General features: G+C 42.8%; 1 protein-coding gene and 1 long non-coding RNA gene across 3 annotated transcripts in view; one reads left to right on the top strand and one right to left on the bottom strand.

Annotated features, from left to right (window-relative positions):
• LOC309534892 (transmembrane protein 263-like) overlaps positions 1-18,195 on the bottom strand; it is a 331,671-nt gene that overhangs the window by 217,242 nt on the left and 96,234 nt on the right. The gene's annotated exons all lie outside the window — the stretch shown is intronic.
• On the top strand, positions 9,225-16,328 carry LOC309535113. Its single transcript, XR_014221020.1, has 3 exons — positions 9,225-9,308; positions 15,207-15,438; positions 16,199-16,328. It is a non-coding gene; the product is annotated as an uncharacterized lncRNA (long non-coding RNA).

Here is an 18,195-nt window from a genome sequence, read left to right on the forward strand (position 1 = left end):
GACTTTGGTGTAGGCATTGGGTGCGTATCCTGAATCAACCAGCCTGTCTTCAGGTTGATTATTTGGCAAAGTTAACCAAGATTAAGGATTGCCTTTTGTTGTACATCAAATTGGGGTGACCCTTCCAAAATTGAAATTTTTGGGGTGCCATGTCTGGGCATCTGGACAGAACCAACTCCCTCTAGACCCCTTTAAGGGGATACCCTGTTTCCTTGGACCGAGGGGGGAGCCACAATCCCGTGTCTATGTAGACTAAGGATCCAGCCTTCACTATTGAGTTGGGACAATTGCTATGGGCGAAACCCTCAGGCAGGCCATTTTTCTGAAAGCAAATTCCTCTCTGGCCCCAAATATGACAACCAGAAATCACCCTAGCAAGGTCCTCCGCTGGGTCTGCCTACCTTTCAGACCCATTGCATGTATTCTGGCATGTGGTTAATATAGGTAGCACCCATGTATGTTCTGACATACATGTTGTTGTTGTTTAGTTGTTTAGTCGTGTCCGAATCTTCGTGACTCCATGGACCAGAGCACACCAGGCACTTCCGCAGTTGGGTCAAACTCATGCTGGTAGCTTCGAGAACACTATCCAACCATCTTGTCCTTTGTCGTCCCCTTCTCCTTGTGCCCTCCATCTTTCCCAACATCAGGGTCTTTTCCAGGGAGTCTTATCTTCTCATGTGGTGGCCAAAGTATTGGAGCCTCAGCTTCACAATCAGTCCTTCCAGTGAGCACTCAGGGCTGATTTCCTTAAGAATGGATAGGTTTGTTCTTCTTGCAGTCCATGAGACTCTCAAGAGTCTCCTCCAGCACCATAATTCAAAAGCATCAATTCTTTGGCGATCAGCCTTTTTTATAATCCAGCTCTCACTTCCGTACATCACTACTGGGAAAACCATAGCTTTTACTATACGGATCTTTGTTGGCATCTGACATACATAGGAGCTACCTACATTAGCCATGCGCTCAGTTATAAAAGTCTGGCCTATAAAACAGTCAGGGAAATGGTATAGAAATAGAAAGTGGTAACCAGAGTGTTAATAAGGCAACATTATCAGTATATATGTAGCATCTGAAATCATTTACAAAAACAAGTTTATTCTTCTAAGTTCAGAAACGGTCAGGTGGACTTCTAGGTAGGAGTGGGGCACCTGGAAGGTGGGTTTATTTTTAAGTTCCATAGAGGGAAATGGTGCCCACCTTCCCAGCCAACTAAGTCCCAAATGGAATGAATTCTCCCAGGCAATGGATCCTTACTTATCTAAATTGGATTTGAGTGGGTGACTACATACCGTATTTTTCGCCCTATAGGACGCACCATCCCATAAGGCGCACCTAGTTTTTTGGGGGGGAAATAAAGGGGGGGAATTATTCCCCCCCCAGGCACTGGGCTCCCGCATCCAGCCTTCCGCATGCAGGCAACTCTCCGCAAGCCGCGGGAGCCCAGTGCTGGGCTCCCGCGCCTTGCGGAGAGCCGCGTGAAGCCTGGAGAGCGAGAGGGGTTGGTGCGCACCGACCCCTCTTGCTCTCCAGGCTTCAGCGAATGCCTGCATTCGGCCCATAGGACGCACACACATTTCCCCTTCATTTTTTTTGGGGGGGGGAGTGCGTCCTATGGGGCAAAAAATACGGTACTTATTGCCCCAACATGTCAATGTGACTTGGGAAATAAGGAGTTCAGAAACAGTCACTATTCTGCTCTGATGTGTCTTTGTGTGTGGTTCTAGCAAGGGCTCAGAGAGACTCTCCCATGTTCCTCTTCTAATAGTGCTTGGCTGGTGGGAGGGTAGATGTTAGTGTAAGTTTAGAAGAAGATGCTGATTCATTTTTAAAGAAATGTTTTAAGACAAACACATTGGGAGGGGCAGGTCCTAGGCCCGAAGGTTGGAAGCAAAGCAAAATGTCTTATTTTCAACACAACCTCTTTGGAGACTGGACCTAGTACAATTACATATGCAATTTGTGTTTGTTAGGGAGGTCAGGAACTGTTGTAGCTAAATTAATCAATTACTTTCTGCTAACAGATGTTTCTCTACTGGCTCTTTCTCAAATATTTTAGGTTGCTTTTGACAAGGTGATGATGGCACAGAGAGCAGACCATACACAGGTAGAAGCTTTTCCTCAGAAACACTAGGCCTATTATTTCTAGTACTGCTACCTGCTTTTGGGATGCTAAACTGCAGGTTTCTGGTTTAGGGAACAGTTTCCCATTTGCTATGCTGGTTTCACTAGCAGGATATTCTGGAGTCTAAGACTTTTCTTTTTTAACAAGCCTTCCAAGTGGAGATCTTTATCCCAATGTCTATCTGTGCTGGATTTGAAACTGGTTTGTTTTTTGCAAATGAAATGGCTTTTGGCTGCTTATATATGGACTTGGTTTTCTATGTAAGACATTGCTTTTAATTGTTTTTATTGCTGACATTTTTACTGTGAAATTGCTTCAAGATGTTTTATGAGATATTACTTATAATAGAATCAAATAAATAACTAGTGTGTGAAAATAAAAATGCACAGCAACATGACTAGCAGATGTGAGGGACTGGACACAACTAAAGTGTCCAAAGAAAGGCTAAAGAAGGCTAAAGTGGGCAGTGGGGAATAGGGATGCATACATCAGTCCCAACCTCAGCATCACCAGGTGTGCCCCCTCCACTCTTGACTGTTGGATGTTTAACAAGAAGATTTAGTTTTCAAGCCTTCTCCTGACCAGGAACCCTGACCATGAGAAGGCTTATGGATATGTTCATCCAAATGAGTCTATACAACACCCCCAGACTTTTCCACTAAACAAATAAAGGATGGGAATGGGGTGGTGGTCCACCTGTCAGCACTGGGGGGGGGAATTGATGGCTGTACCCTAGTTGTCCTACCCATTTTAGCCCTTGTGTGTCCAGGCTGAACACCTGAAGAGGGCTAATGTAGAAGAGAGTTTTCATCATTCAAGGAGGAGCATCATAACAGATACTGAAAGTTCTAGAATAGAACTTCATGTAATTCACAAAGTATTCCTTGGAGCAGAGATAGCACACAGATAAATGAGCTTTGACTTTTTACGACACGGCCACGTGGTTTTCGATTGGCTGGTCAACTTTTTGCAGCTTGCCCACAAAGGTCTGCTGAACTAGTGATAGGCACCTCCTGCCCTGGGTTTGTATGGAACTGGCTTCAGCAAACCAAACTATGATCCCTGCAAATGAAGGGAAGGGGAAGCTTAGTTAAGTCAGAGTCTGATTCAAACCCTGTTGTGCTCCTGATAACATAATCTGGAGTGCAATGGACTCTGGATCTCTCTCCCTGCCACCCTGTGAGTCCCCAAACGTCTGGACCTGGTCACTGTTGCAGCAGCTTTGGTGGCTCCTTTCTGGAACTTGAAACATTGCTATAGTAGCTCCCAGTTGCCAGATGTGATAACCACGAAGCTGTCACAACAGCATTTGAAGCATAAGAGAAGGTAGGGACCTCCCCTTCCTGCTGGAACCAGAACCAGGTAAATAGAGTTCTTCTTTGGCTCAGATCACAATCTTAGTTAGAGAAGAACTACTGCCTCACTTTGGAATATTAGCAAACTACTTACAGTATTTACAAGATTAATGCACCCAATTCCTATTATGAAGCAGTCCATCACAAAGTCTGGTAATTTCACTATAAGGAATCAAAATTGGGGATGAGATCTTAGGTGCTGTAGCCAGGGAAAGATAAGAAAGGATGTCAAGCAGAAGAACTAGGGAATCAGAAAGTCAAATAATATCACAGAAAACAAGGCTTGAAATAGTCAGACACCATTTTTGGGCTCTCACTTCCTATCAATCTGGTAGCGACATTTGCAAATTAATATTTCTTTTTAAAAGGCACCTTTGCACTTTGTCAGAGTTCCAAGAAGCCGTTCAAACAGAGGGAAGCAGTTAGTTAAATGTTCAGGGTGCAGTCATGGGATTTAAATGTCATGAGTCTGGCTTCTGAAAGAGACTGCTGGATTACACCGTTGTAAGTACCTTAAACGCTTAAGGCGGATTCCCCTCTCCCCTATTTCTTGCAGACGTTCTAGTGAACATATGAAAGCGGAGAAGAGAGTAGGTTTTAAAAACAATTTTCTTTGTTAGATTCCTATAAGACTCCAGAGGGGGAGAGCTAACAACTGACCTCCCATTCTGCATAGACATTAAACAGATTGCTTTTGTACAGGAAGTCATGGAGTAAACGCACTCTACTATTGAAGATACATCAAGAAAATGGAGTTGGAATGAATGCCCTTTCTTTTGTCGGGGTTCATCGGAGCATGAACTAGGTTTTCTATTGATTTGATATCACGCAGAAGAAAGTTTCCAAAATTGCCATAAGAAATGGAACAGGTTCTATACTCTATGAACTAGAAGCTCACTCTACAGAGGAACCTAGCTGGAGAGCTGAGATCAGTTTTGCATAGCAGCTCTATGGGAGCCCTGCCTCCCACTCTCAGAACTGTACTCAGACTTTTGGGTCAAGTCTTCTTGAAGGCTGTATTCTGCAAGTCAGTACATGGTTTAAATATAGCTCAAGTTACAGTTTACACAGTTCAGAAGTAGACCTCCAAGGTACATGGCTAGGAACAATCTAATATGTTGTCTTAACACCTGGCACACACCCTAGATCTCCTTTTGGAGAGTGGGGCAGCCACAGTCATTTGCACAGTTTTCATCGCAAGAGATAGGACTGAGCAGACAGAATCAGATAAGTGTTGGAAGTGTAAATAAGTGGAGGGAACATTCTTCCACATGTGGTGGACATGTAAAAAGGTAAAAGTGTATTGGGAAATGATTTATAATGAGTTGGAAAAAAATGCTTAAAATTACTCCCCCCCCCAAAAAAAAACCCCACCAGAGTCGTTTTTGTTGGGGATAACCCAGATTGAAATTCCCAGGTGCCAGAGAAGGTTATTTATGTATGCAACAACTGCGGCATGTCTTTTGTTAGCCCCCAAATGGAAAGAGAGCAAGGTCCCAACCAAAGAGGATTGGCAACTTAAGTTGACAGAATATGCACAACTTGCAGATTTAACATATAGAATAAGAGAGCAAGAAGAACATACATTTAAAGAAGATTGGAAAACATTTTTTTACTATATGGAAAATAACTGTATACAGCTGAAAACGCTGGCAGCTTTAAGATAAATTCAACAGAGCAAGATGCAAAAGTGGAAAATTGATTTGAATGGTTATGGTAAAATATGCAGGGATGTGTGATATGTAAAATGAACCATGGAAAGAGAAGAAAGGAAGTCACTGGATATTTTAAAGTTTAAAATGTTTATTTGAAATTGTAAAACAGAAAATTTAATAAAAAATATTATAAAAAAGAGATAGTACTGAGCAAGCAAACACTCTTGTGGGTAGGTTGAGTCTGCTTGCACCAGTGCATCCAATGGAGCACCCTTGGAAACAGGGCCTGACTCTGCCCAGCCAGCTCACTCTCTGGCTTAAGCTCATGTGCCTCCTTAGTTGCAGGAGCAACCTCATTCTCAGGAGGCTGGTTCTGTTGGCTTTCCCTCCTCTGCTGGGATGTCCACCAGCAGCGAGCTGAGGATGCAGCCTAGCAAACCACTCAAGTCTTCACTGCTGACACTCATGCCACACCCCCTCTGACCAATCCTGCCAGGATGTCCCCATGGGACTTGTGACAAATGGGCTCATGGCTCTGGTCCACTCCCCAAACGGTGTCCACTAGTTCGCCTGTGATTGGCTGCAACTGCAACTGCTGGTGGAAGGGGAAGTGGCATGCTGAAGCCAGAAGACTGCCCAGCACTGCTGCAGCTACACTGAACCACAACTGCTCCCCTCCAACTGTCAGTAAGCAGTCTAGAAGAGTGACTAGTGGGGTGCCACAGGGTTCTGTCTTGGGCCCGGTCTTATTCAACATCTTTATCAACGACTTGGATGATGGACTCAAAGGCATCCTGATCAAATTTGCAGATGACACCAAACTGGGAGGGGTGGCTAACACCTCAGAGGACAGGATCACACTTCAAAACGACCTTGACAGATTAGAGAACTGGGCCAAAACAAACAAGATGAACTTTAACAGGGAGAAATGTAAAGTATTGCACTTGGGCAAAATAAATGAGAGGCACAAATACAAGATGGGTGACACCTGGCTTGAGAGCAGTACATGTGAAAAGGATCTAGGAGTCTTAGTTGACCACAAACTTGACATGAGCCAACAGTGTGACGCGGCAGCTAAAAAAGCCAATGCAATTCTGGGATGCATCAATAGGAGTATAGCATCTAGATCAAGGGAAGTAATAGTGCCACTGTATTCTGCTCTGGTCAGATCTCACCTGGAGTACTGTGTCCAGTTCTGGGCACCACAATTCAAGAAGGACACTGACAAACTGGAACGTGTCCAGAGGAGGGCAACCAAAATGGTCAAAAGCCTGGAAATGATACCTTATGAGGAATGGCTAAGGGAGCTGGGCATGTTTAGCCTGGAGAAGAGGAGGTTAAGGGTTGCTATGATAGCCATGTTCAAATATATAAAAGGATGTCACATAGAGGAGGGAGAAAGGTTGTTTCCTGCTGCTCCAGAGAAGCGGACACGGAGCAATGGATCCAAACTACAAGAAAGAAGATTCCACCTAAACATTAGGAAGAACTTCCTGACAGTAAGAGCTGTTCGACAGTGGAATTTGCTGCCAAGCAGTGTGGTGGAGTCTCCTACTTTGGAGGTCTTTAAGCAGAGGCTTGACAACCATATGTCAGGAGTGCTCTGATGGTGTTTCCTGCTTGGCAGGGGGTTGGACTCGATGGCCCTTGTGGTCTATTCCAACTCTATGATTCTATTCTATGATTCTTATGGAAATCTCAACCATTTCTTTTCTCTTTCTTTTTTGCACCTATTCTGAAGTTTGCATGTATTTTTGGGTGATCTTTGCTGGACTAATAAGGTTAAGCATGCTGTGTCTTTCTTTTGGTGAGCTATTTACACAAAGTGGAATTGTGGGAAGGTGGGGGAGTACACTGACATTTGTTCGTAAGCCCCCCGTACCCACATCGGAAAGGTCAACCTATTACACTAAAACAATTTAGATTTTCCACTTTAATTAAAATCCTGTATGAAATCAGATACACATGACAGACAGCCTGTTCCCGGCTACTGATACAGTGAAAAGAACCACCAGTGAAGGAATTTTAATAATGACATGTATGGTACATCCATGCTACCTGCGGAGCTCACTCTTTCACAAAGAGCACTATTTAAAACAGAACTTCTTAAAGTCCACCCGTTCCTATGAGGCTGCAGAAACTCTAGATAGATTATAGCCCTATTCTTAATGATTGCTTCACCTTCATTAGCTGTAGGGAAGAAGGGTAAGTAAAGGACTGCAAACATGTATTCATGACTCTCATTAGCAAAAATGGCACCGCGCAAATCAATTTTCATGGATCCTGCTAGGATGGGCTTTCTAATTAGTATATCATTAGGCAGCTAACTTCTCACTACTTCTCAGACATCAAATACCCCCTCACCCCAACATATCACCCGAGCTTATAAGGAGAATTTTAATGAAAGCACACTGATCTGTAACATTCATGGAAAGAACACACAATAGGTTGCGTTATTCAGATTTCTCGTGCTCCCTTTTCCAGACAGCACCTCAATTTCTGCTCTGTTTGGTCTTCACTGATTACCGAAACCTGTTATTGTCGCCAGGGCTAAAGTGGCACCGCATAAAGGTGCAGAGAATCTGAGGGGGGGGGATCTATATATGATGTCGAATTTCCTACTGCGGGCTTTAATATCAGAAAAGAGAGCCTTCTGTGGAGAGCTGCCAGCTTGAGACTTGCAATTTAGAATAGGAGCTGCCTGTAAGCAGCAGGGAGGGGTGGAGAGAGAGAGAGAGAGAGAGATACATTCACCTCATTTAACTGATGCCAGAAAATCTCTTGAGCATATGCAGGGTAGCTTGCTTCAATGATTGCCACACTGGAAACCACATCACACAAATCTGGTATTACAAAGTGTGGGCTTCCTAGAAGGCTTGAACTACAATCCTCTCCCTCCTCTTTAAGAAGTAAGCCCGGGTAGACTTGGAGTGGAAAGGCAGGCAGGCAGGCAAGGTGTGATGTTTAAAAGTCCACTCCATATTTTTTCTAGTACTGTTAACAAACCAGAACCTGGAGAACCTCCAGTCCACGTTTTCCTTAAGACTTTCTTTCTCTATTCAAACCAGCTAGAGCTGGTTGGGCAAGACATGAAGGATTCCCAGAGGCCATCCTGTAGAAGCCAATGTTGCTTTAATAAAACCATACTCTGCCTTGATCAATTCTCTGTATTTTCTGCATTCCTGAAGAAGGGAAAGGGCCACTGCCATTCAATGCAGACAACAGTAGCCTAGATAGATCAGTGGTCCAATTCAGTGTAAAGCACCTTCTTATATGGAGTAGAATTGATTCTGTGCCATTGTTAAGCCTTTGAACTCTTGCCAGAGGCTAACCACCCATTTTAATCTGATTTTGCACAAACTTTTGCGAATCTCAAAAGGTATCTACATAAACGAGTTGTTTACAGGACTGGCTTTCCCTCCATTTACTGAGCATATAACAGCACACAGTTAAGATTACAATGTGTGCAAAAGAAGGGCTGTTGCCTAGCAACAGAGCACCTGCTCTGCATGCAGAACATCCACGGTCCAGTCCCTGGTCCCAGGTAGGACCAAGTGGACTTCTGAGAAAAATCATGGAGAGCTGCTGCCTGCCAGTCCCAACGTTCTGACTCAGTATAAGACAGCTTCCTAGGGGCTTCACCTCAGTTTTGCAGCAATCCATTAATGGAGGGTCATTATTCTTTACATTAAGATGAAGAATGAGAAATATAGGTCTCTCCTATTATAATAGCAACAAGAGAAGAAAGCAGTGGTGTGATCAAGTTCTAAAACCCTAAAAGAGAAGGCGAAACAAAAAAATTATCCATGCAGAATTACAAGAGTTGCTTTTGCCTGAAGGGAAGCCACAGTTCGGGAACTCCTACCAAGTTTTCCCCTGCCTATTTTCTGTCTCTCCATCATATTTTCCCTCCCCCTGCTCTTTATTGGCATCAACATTTACATGAAACAGCATCTTTGCTTTAAAGAATTCATCTGTTCCTGCTGCTTATCCCCCCCACCTGAAGTCATAATCCTCTGTTTGTGACGACATAATGGTTTGCACAGCAGCCAATTGTGATGCCACAAGCCGAGGATTATGACTTGAGGTGGGAAATAAACAGCAGGAACAGATGAGCACTTAGGAAACAAAGACCCTGTTTTCATGCAAATGCCTTTTGTCATCAAAAACAAGGTTAGAGAAATGCAGCTACCGAGCAATCTATGTCAGAGCAAGCAAGCAGAATGGGTGCTCAGCAGAAACTCTGTGGTGCTTCCCAGGAGGCATTCAGCTGCTCTTTCCAATAAACTTCTTGAATCACTGGGGAGTTTTACACATTCAAGATAGGTAGTAGTCTTTGCCTTTCTGAGCAAATCACCAGCAACGCACAGCATAACATGAGTTACTGACATCAGTAGCTCAGCTAGTGTTGCTGGCTGTATATTTTTTTGGTTACATAAGAATCAGCCCGCAAATAACCGCAGGTCTCTACAGCTGCAGCAGGTACTGTAACTCTCCACTGCTTTGACTTAACCCCTGATGGCCCACACTTCCATGGTCTCTCGAGACAGATGGATGCCAACAAAATCAGAAAAGGATCCACAGTATTCTAGAAAGTGGGGGCAAGTACCTTTTGTTGTTGTTGTTTAGTCGTTTAGTCGTGTCCGACTCTTCGTGACCCCATGGACCAGAGCACGCCAGGCACTTCTGTCCTCCACTGCCTCCCGCAGTTTGATCAAACTCATGCTAGTAGCTTCAAGAACACCATCCAACCATCTCATTCTCTGTCGTCCCCTTCTCCTTGTGCCCTCCATCTTTCCCAACATCAGGGTCTTTTCCAGGGAGTCCTCTCTTCTCATGAGGTGGCCAAAGTATTGGAGCCTCAGCTTCACGATCTGTCCTTCCAGTGAGCACTCAGGGCTGATTTCCTTCAGAATGGAGAGGTTTGATCTTCTTGCAGTCCATGGGACTCTCAAGAGTCTCCTCCAGCACCATAATTCAAAAGCATCAATTCTTCGGCGATCAGCCTTCTTTATGGTCCAGCTCTCACTTCCATACATCACTACTGGGAAAACCATGGCTTTTACTATACGGACCTTTGTTGGCAAGGTGATATCTCTGCTTTTTAAGATACCTTTTGTAGAAGAACATAAATATTGTTATAAATTTGGGGTATTCAGATTGTGTCTTCTAATCCCTGGATCCAGCAAGTGTTAGAATTTAATAAAGGCTTCTAATTCTTGGATAAACCAGGCTAGCCTCCCTTTGAGGTGAAAGCCTTTAAAAATTAATGGCTTGACATTCACAGAAGAGTACAACTCTTGGAAGGGACCCTAAGGATCACCTAGTCCGACCCCCTGCAATGCAGGAATATGTAGCTGTCCCATATGGGGATCGAACCTGCAACCTTGGCATTATCAGCACCACGCTCTAACCAACTGAGCATCTGGTTAGAGTTGTACCTTGGAAGTAGAACGGAATTCGTTCTGGAAGTCTATTCGACTTCCAAAATGTTCGGGAACCAAAGTGTGGCTTCTAATTGGCTGCAGGAAGCTCCTGCAGCCAATCGGAAGCCGCGGAAGCCCCGTCAGACGTTCGGGTTCCAAAGAACATTTGCAAACTGGAACATGCACTCACGGGCTTACAGCATTCAGGAGCCAAAACGTATGAGTACCAAGGTGTTTGGGATCCAAAGTAAGACTGTATATTGACTGGTTCACAACTACAAAATAAGAGTATCAGTACTTCATGTGTAGTAATGGTGGACATCATCCACATCCCAAGATACGCACATTATGGTAACTACTGTGGCATGGAATGTGGGAATTTTTTTTAACTCTTTGGCTTCTGTTGTGGTCCTGATACTACATTCAAAGGTAAGTTCCATTAAGTTAAGTGACACACCCAAGAGAGACACATACATTTGCCGGCATTTCTTATTGCTCTGAATTTCCCTTATGAATTTCTTACAAGGGTTACCAGAAATATATCAAAACTGACTCAGTGATAGCAAAGACTGCTGGTGTTCACTGTTCCCCTTACTCCTTCACTTACTAGCAGTTTCCAATAATTCATGTAGTCTAGCTGTGCCTTTTGCGACTCAACAGTATAATATAGTCCTCTCTGTGGCAAGACTAAATTTGATCTCTGACTTGTAATCTTACAGCTTCTCTGTGTGATGCACTCTAATTTCTCACTGCCCATCTGTGTTTGCATCTTACAAAATCTGGAAAGTAATTTGCAATGACTTCACAATTTGCAGAACTGTATGTGGACATCCGCACAGGCAACAGGAATGAGGATATAAGAAACATTGAAATGGCCAGTTGCGTATTAGCAGAGCAAGTGTGTACATGTTTACTCAGAAGTAAGTTACACTGTGTTCAATTAGGCTTACTCCCAGGAACGAGTGCGCAGGGTTCCACAATATATTGGGAGGGAGGAGGGGAGGGAGGGAGGAAGAAAAACAGCAAAAAAAGGAGAGAATAACAATGCATTGATTAAATTTTGTCAGAGGCATTTTTTAAAATGTATGTTTCACACTCCCATCCTTTGAGCAAGCAGCACAACTGGATAGGGCACTGCAATGCACACTTTAAATTGATCTTTAATAATTGAGTTACACAAATTGAACATAATTATGTTCTACCAGCTGGCTTGTCCCGCTGTGTATTTGAATGACGGGGATTGGTGTTAAAAAGCAATACAGAAGACAAGGTAGTCTGTCTGCTATTTTTCACTTACTTTAATTGTGCTTAGAATTTCAAGGCACAAAAGCGTCTTCAGCAAACAGAAAATAGTTTGTCGTTAAAATACATTTAATACAGAAAAGTACAACCTGAAGATCAAAAACGTAGAAATTATTTCTGCGTGGCATGCTTCTACCATTGATCAAACAAGAAAAAAATCTCACACGGCGTGCGGTTGGAGACAAGCTTTAGTTCTCACTCTAAAATCAAGCAGCTTCTCTTAATTTACCTTTTAAACATTATTATACTAAGCAAAAGTGCACAAGTTCAACTTTTGACAATGTTTATTGAGCAGATGTTTCATTAGAAAAAGCAATTTGGATAAAATTCATGACTGAAGAGGCAAATGTCAAAAACTATTGTCTTCTTTGTTTTCCCTTTCTATTCTTAGGGCGGGGTATACCTAATTATCCCTGCCAGTGAAAGCTCTGTGGAAGGGCTTCGATCTGTGCAAGGAGTCTTCCCTGCTTTCTTCCCTTATGCCTCCCACCCCCAAAATTGGCTTAGGGGGTGTCAGGAGAACCCCCCACAACAGCATGGAGGAGGCGGCAAGGCAGGGTGTTGTTCTGTCTGGCAAGCAGATATACCGTACCTGCACAGATGGAATGTTCGCAATAGCACAGTGTTGAATTCCACTCTCTGGTTCTTCTCCTAATTTTTATTAATTTAATTAAATTTAAGATCACACAATATTTGCCAGAAGTCAAAGACTGACAGCAGAAGGAAATTGCTGCAGAAGAGTCCTGGAGAGATAAGCGTTAGGTCTTAACGGGCAAAAATTGTTTTGATAGTCAGGAGTAGATAATACAACCAAATGTGGGGATTATTGATAAGAAAGCCAAGAACAACCAGAGTGAGTCAGATTAGACTTTGTAAGTTTATCAATGTCCAACTTGCCTGAGTAAGTAAAAACGCTGTAATGGCCCGATCCTATGAACACATTGGTAAAGAGGATGCCACATAAAGGCAGCTTCTTTTTCATAACATGATAAATAGTGGGGTTGCACCAGCAGCTGGAACAGGGCTCCTTGTTGCTTTTTCCTTATCCATGCTATTTCATTACCAAGCACAATCTAAAAAGTTAAAAACTATCAGATAGTTGCTCAGGAGCAGGATCCTAAAAATGGAGGAAGATGAGGTCCTACCACCTGGAGATACAAAACACCCCTAATTTCTTTTTTATTTCTGGTTTACACCTTCCAAGGAACCTATGTGTTTTTGCCTAAGGCTGAAGACAGTTTGAGGGAACAGCTGAATTGTATATCTTCAAAAGTGGGGGAATCGACCACTAAATATTTATTTGTCCCAGCAATCCTGGCTGCAACTTTAAAACTGCATTGCACATAGTAGAACTTAATCTAAGTAGGTCTGTTATCTCCTCCAACACACCATCTTAAAACTGTAACAAAATGCAGATTGTGGCTTCAACTTTAAACGAGTTTTGTTTCTCCTAGCCCCCTGTTTTGTTGAACTTCTAGACTACTGAAGAACCCTGGAGAACTCAAAAGTTTGCTCTCACTCGCTTTCTTCAGTCATAATAGCTTCTGTGTTGTTCTAAATTGGAGCTGCACTTCCTGGTGATCACACATATTCCTGACCAATGGAACCCTGGAGCATGCTCTACAGACACCTATGCTATACATGCAGATCCCATTGCATGGGAGCAATTCTGCAGAGCAACATGGGGGTTGTAATGACTCAAGATGGCTTATTTCGAGAAATGTTGGTTATTCAACAGTCAGTCTGGGAGCACTCAGAAAATGATGCCGTGATTACTAAGACCCATCATGGGTTTCTCAAAAATAAATCATAGCAGATGGGTCTCATTTCTTTTTTTGATGGAGTTACAAGCTTGGTGGATCAGGGGAATGCTGTGAACATAGTCTATCTTGATTTCAGTAAAGCTTTTGACAAAGTCCCCCATGATATTCTTGTGGGTTGAACAAGGTAACTGTTAGGTGCAGTTGTAGCTGGTTGACTGTTATGTACTAACCTTGGATCCTAGAACAATAGGCAAGTAGGATCCTAGAATGCAACAACTGATCGGCTTGCAAGAGAAGACCAATCAGGCTCCAGGAAGAAGTTAATCGTAGGATCATAGAATGCAACAACTGAGTGGCCTGCAGGAAAAGACCAATCAAGCTCCAGGAGGGAAGCAGAATCATCCAATCAGACGGGGCTCATTGTGTAAATAATGTATATAAAAGCCTGAGGTTTGGGGGGGCAATTCAATCATTGTTTTACAAGCTGCAATAAAGAGCATGAAATCACCACAGGACTCCGAGTATATTTCATTGACTGACCGAACCAAAAGAGTAATCTGGGCCCATTGTTGTTCAACGCCTGTATAAACAGCTTGGATGAAGGAATTGAGAGAAAGCTCATCCAATTTGCAGAAGACACCAAACTGGGAGGGGGAGCTAATGCCTCAGAACACAGAATCAGGATTCAAAATGACCTTAACAGATTGGAGAGCTGGGCCCAAACTAACAAAATAGATTTCAATTGGGACAAATGTAAGGTTCTTCACTTAGACAGGAAGAACCAGCCGCACAGATATGATGGGGGACACTGGCCTACTAGCAGTACATGTGAAAAGGATGTAGGGGTCTTATTAAACCACAACCTTTAACATGAGTCAGCAGTGTGATGCAGAAGCAAAAAAATCTAATGCTATTCTAGGCTGCATCAACAGAAGTATAGTGTCCAGATCAAGGGAAGTAAGAGTACCACTCTATTCTGCCTTGGTCAGACCACACCTGGAGTACTGTGTCCAATTCTGGGCACTACAATTTAAGAAAAATGTTGAAAAGCTGGAATGTGTGCACAGGAGGGCAACCAAAATGAGCAAGAAGTGGAAAAAAGCCGTACAAGGGATGATTGAAGGAGCTGGATATGTTTAGCCTGGAAAAGAGGCGACTAAGAAGAGATATGATAGCCATCTTCAAGTATCTCAAGGGCTGTCATATGGAAGATGGAGGAAGCTTGTTTTCTCCTGTTCTGGATGGTGAGACTCAACCCAATGGCTTCAAGTTACAAGAAAGAAGATTCTGATTAAACATCAGGAAGAACTTTCTGATAGTAAGAGCTGTTTGACATTGGAACGGTTTCCCTTAGGAGGTTGTGGACTCTCCCTAATTGGAGGGTTTTAAGCAGAGGCTGGATGGCGATCTGTCACAGATGCTTTAGCTGAGATTCCTGCATGGGGATTGGACTAGATCCTTTGGGTCCCTTCCAACTCTACAATTTTAGGATTCTAAAGTTATTGCCTGACTGTGGATTTCAGAAAATGGATACACACCTTCACTAATGATCTGCTTCCCTTCCTCTTTTCACATTTCAGAGTGAAAAACAAGAAGAGTGTTAAAAGTTACTCTTCCAGCTGAAGAATTCTACCAAAATTGTGTTTTCATAAATACACCAAAGAGAATGTTCAGGGAATTGAGAGAATGGACTACCTGTAACATGAAATGCTACCAAGGAGGTTTTCAGACTGCATCTTCTGTTGCCAGATTAAGCCATAGCTGCTACAAAAACAATTGATCAAAAGCTTAACATTACAAAATGTATTAAAGGTAATGATTTATGTTTTAATTTGTTCGGCAACTTTACAAAGGGTAGAAAAACACAAAAAAGAGCAATTGGGAAATGCAGCATTATTAAAGCTATAAATCCAGCCAGCGGAAGAGAAGTGGGCTCTTTTTCGCAAGTGTAAAGAAAGAGGAATGAAGGAGGTACCTTTTCCCCATTAGCTCAGTATATGATGCTTTAAATTTTACTTGCTTTGAGCTTAGTTGCCACACAGTTCCCTCTCCTTTGCTTCTTTTTCTTGAAGTTCTTGAAATGCTAAAAAAGGAGAAACAAATGGATGGCCGTTGGTGCACCCCGGAGGCTAGAAGGAGCAACCAAAGACCCAATTAAGGAAAAAAGGCACAAGCATTTTACTCACATAATTGAATGCCACTGGCTTCAAGTGGACTTTAGGATTCTAAGAAGAAGAGATACCCCTTACTGTTTAATGCTTTAACCACAGCATCATCTCCCACTTTACATAGATCTCAAGGGGCCAAAGAACTCCTAGGGCATCCCAAATTCAATTGAGGCAGTTTTCTTATTGCAATTAAGACACCATTGTTACTCATTTATTGACAGACACATTAGTCTTTGCTAAATGTCGAAAGCAAAGGCAGCACTATCAATACATCTTTGGCTAATAAAAATCAGGCAAATGTAATGAGACAGTAGGAGGATTTGTTCAAATTTTTCAAATGGTAAAGTGTGCGTTAATATATGAATGCTTCCTGCAATAAGATCATCACTATTTATACTTTCTAGAGCACCTACAAAGACCAGGCACTTTGCATAAAAGAGGCACAAGACAGTACGCCCTCACACTTACAATCTGAAGCAAGACACACAAGGCAAGACTTGCAATGAGGTGAGAGAGAAAAAGAGTATGTTCAGGGCAACAGCATTTTTTAAAATGCCAAAATGAAGAGGCAATTTTTTAAAAAAAATCAAGTGTCTAAATGCACCCATGGATGAAGCCAGAGAAATGTCAAAAGACACAGAATCCCAGTGGTCAGAAGGAGCATTGTCAAAGAACATGGTATGTAATTTGGCTTAGCAAAATTGGGTTGGAATAATCAATGGTTACATTTGAACCACAGTTTCTGCTGTGGATACCCACACACTGACACTTAGCCAGTAAGTGGTAAGTGTGGGGTGATGATGCTCAGTTGCATACCTGCTGCTTTCAGGGACATAGAGGAGGTGGGCCGAAGTTGATGGTGCAAGCACACTAGTGGAGCCCATTCAGTGCACCAGCCAGCGTGTTTGCACCTTGCCACCACCTTGCCACTCCCCCTTCCCTTAAGCAGCAGTGAGGTGACCAACCAGAGGTTGAGTGAGTGTCACCACCCACCACATTGTCTGCTACTGGGCTTAGCTTAGTGTTACGTGTGAACTAGGCCCCTGTGTCTTGCTCTCCCTCACCAATGACTCTGCCTGAGGTGGTTTTGGCTCTTCATTAGTTTCACTTTAAACTAACCAGTAGGAAATAGAAGGGACTTCAGAAGGAAGGCTGGAGGAGGGGAATTCCTTTAATCTTGTCTGGAAAGGAAGACGTGAGTGAGAATTGGAAAAATGAGGAGATGGTTCAGCATCTCCCTGCCCCCCCCCAAAGTTAAAGAATTACAGTGGTACTTTGGTTTAAGAACAGCTTAGTTTATGAACAACTTGGATTAAGAACACTGCAAACCCAGAAGTAGGTGTTTTGGTTTGTGAACATTGCCTTGGAATAAGAACATGTTTCACATCCTGTTGAGTGTGTTCCATTTGTAAATTGAGTCCCCACTGCTATGGGAAAGCATGCCTTGGTTTAAGAACGCTTTGGTTTAAAAATGGACTTCCGGAATGGATTAAGTTCGTAAATCAAGGTACCACTGTATAAGCAAGTTGAAGCTCTGTCTGAGGCCCACACCAAAGTCAGCACAGCAAGGACAGGTTGGAGGTACAATGGATGTTGTTGCTATGATACTTTCCATACCAGTTTTGAAACCTTTTTATTTGAATTGGTCTGCTCTAGTGGTTTGAAAAGCAATTTTTGAACAGTTTAGGAATATTTCAATTAGTTAACTAGCATCTTAAGTCCCTACTTGACCACTACATGGCTTGTCACTGGATGAGGTACCATATAAGCCACTATAGCTTAACTCTCCCAAAAGAATGGGGTGGTTGTGTATGGAATTTCCATTAAGAAGGTATCTTAATGATATCTGAAAACCTGAGTTCTTTTATTAAAACACACACACACACACACACACATTTTGACATAGTTTCTGGCAGCCTTCTTTCCGGTTCCACCTCCAAATATCCGTGCATATCATTCACATTGCTTCACAGACCTTAAATAGCTCCCCTAATCACACTTTAATTAAACTCCCAACGTGCACCTTCTGCTTCTAGTCTCGCAGTGTACCACTTTTCTTTCTGATTGTCAAGATTACACACCTCTCTTCCTTACCCTTGTCTCATTTAAAAACAATCTCTCCTCCCCTAACCCTCCTTGCTCTGCGCACTTTTCACTCACAGGATGAGGGAGCAGAGAAAAATGAATTAATGAAATGTCATAGTTCTACTCATGTGTGTTGCTGGTGCGTAGATTCAAAACCCCTATCTGTAATATTTCTAGGGCTCAGAGAACAAAAATGCCCTGTCATAATCACATCCATTTGGCAAGAAATGGCAGCTGGCCCATACTCAAAATGGAAGGTGACAAATGAACCCCAATGCAGAAGGCCGCTTGTGTTGACATGGAACATGGACATAAC

The sequence above is a fragment of the Podarcis vaucheri genome (genome assembly GCF_965113315.1).
Source record: "Podarcis vaucheri genome assembly, chromosome: 1".
In the NCBI taxonomy this organism is placed as follows: Eukaryota; Metazoa; Chordata; class Lepidosauria; order Squamata; family Lacertidae; genus Podarcis; species Podarcis vaucheri.